Source organism: Trypanosoma cruzi (assembly GCF_000209065.1).
Source record: "Trypanosoma cruzi strain CL Brener chromosome Unknown tcruzi_1047053397883, whole genome shotgun sequence".
NCBI classification, from domain to species: domain Eukaryota; phylum Euglenozoa; class Kinetoplastea; order Trypanosomatida; family Trypanosomatidae; genus Trypanosoma; species Trypanosoma cruzi.
The window spans coordinates 1-389 of record NW_889293.1 but is presented as its reverse complement, the minus strand read 5'-3'; the positions used below and the strand labels follow the sequence as shown (position 1 = coordinate 389).

Here is a 389-nt window from a genome sequence, read left to right as displayed (position 1 = left end):
ATTCCGGGGCCGACGTCCCGGACCCTGACCCCTTCCCAGTGTGGCCTGGGAGGGGGGGGGGGGTTTTTTGTACACGGTCCCAAGTGCCGGGAAGGACCCCTCATCAAAATTGAAAACCGTTGTGGAACACAACTCCTTTTAACTAACGCTATTATTGATACAGTTTTTGTACTATATTGGTACGGGAAGCTTCCAACCCGCCTTTGGGGGTTATGTTTGGTCAATTTTTTTTGACCGGGGTTTACGGACCCCTTTTTTTTTTTTTTTTTTTTTTTTGGGGGTCTGTCCGCCATATCCATATACCCCTATATATATATACCCATATATATATAGCCCCGTACCCCCTTGTGCGGCTGCCCCCCCCCCCCCACGTTGCGTGTCCGCCACCT

The 389-nt window shown here is 50.4% G+C and overlaps 1 non-coding gene across 1 annotated transcript, besides 1 other annotated feature; it reads left to right on the top strand.

Annotated features, from left to right (window-relative positions):
* The first annotated feature begins 140 nt into the window (after positions 1-140).
* On the top strand, positions 141-252 carry Tc00.1047053397883.10. The gene has a single exon (XR_008253895.1). It is a non-coding gene; the product is annotated as a spliced leader RNA (transcript).
* Positions 253-276: a microsatellite.
* Between the last annotated feature and the right edge of the window lie 113 nt (positions 277-389).